We start from the raw sequence: 851 nt of genomic DNA, 5'->3' as shown, positions 1-851 counted from the left end.
GATTTTAAAAAACCCAGGTCTCTTCATGTCCTGTGATAGAGGTTTCCATAGTACCCCAATCATAATTTAACCTATTCTAGATGACTTACAATCTTTTTATGAAATCCATTGTTGTACAGTACTGTAAATACAATAATGTCTTTGGGGCCTGTGGGGCTACTTAGGACTATTTTGCCAATACATTAAATGGCCTCAAACTGGTGTGTTTCTGCAATGTTACCTCCTCTCTTATTTGCCACCAGCTATCTCTTCTTTTTTTAAAGGCAATTGGGGTTAAGTGACTTGCCCAGGGTCACACTGCTAGTAAGTGTCAAGTGTTTGGTCTGAGGCCAAATTTGAACTCAGATCCTCCTGACTTCAGGGCTGGTGCTCTATCCACTGTGCCACCTAGCTGCCCCCACGTATCTCTTCTTATTGATGTCAATGTCTGTCTCTAGCAGTATCTTTCCTGCTTCTTCCCTATTGCTGATTAGAAATTTAATTAATCAAGTATATTACACTGGTAACCATACTTTTACACATAATTCTCAGTCTATGCACTCAGATTAAAGGGCTAAGGCTTGCTGGACATAGCAAAGCTACCCTTTTCACTGGTTGTTGTGTAGAAAGAGCTTTGTTACCTTTATACTGCTGCATAAATGCAAGTTATGAATAATCATTATTATCACAACAATACTATTCCAGTCACAATTATTGTGGCTGCTTAGAAATCTGTTTTTCTCTTGGTTTGTTGAGGTGCTTCAGACAGTTGTCAAAAGTCTGGCTACCGAATAAAGGGAAAATCAATAATTTGGAGTCAGAGGACCAAGGTGACTGGAACCCTCTATGATATTGAAAAACTCACTTAACCT

The 851-nt window shown here is 39.0% G+C and overlaps 1 protein-coding gene across 1 annotated transcript in view; it reads right to left on the bottom strand.

The window, feature by feature from the left end:
- Window positions 1–851, bottom strand: part of TBC1D8 (TBC1 domain family member 8) — a 126,133-nt gene that overhangs the window by 74,857 nt on the left and 50,425 nt on the right. The window lies entirely within an intron of this gene.

This window comes from Vombatus ursinus, unplaced genomic scaffold, assembly GCF_900497805.2.
Source record: "Vombatus ursinus unplaced genomic scaffold, bare-nosed wombat genome assembly UNPS02014877.1, whole genome shotgun sequence".
NCBI classification, from domain to species: domain Eukaryota; kingdom Metazoa; phylum Chordata; class Mammalia; order Diprotodontia; family Vombatidae; genus Vombatus; species Vombatus ursinus.
Note: the sequence above shows the minus strand (reverse complement) of the source record. Positions and strands in the feature narration are given on the sequence as shown.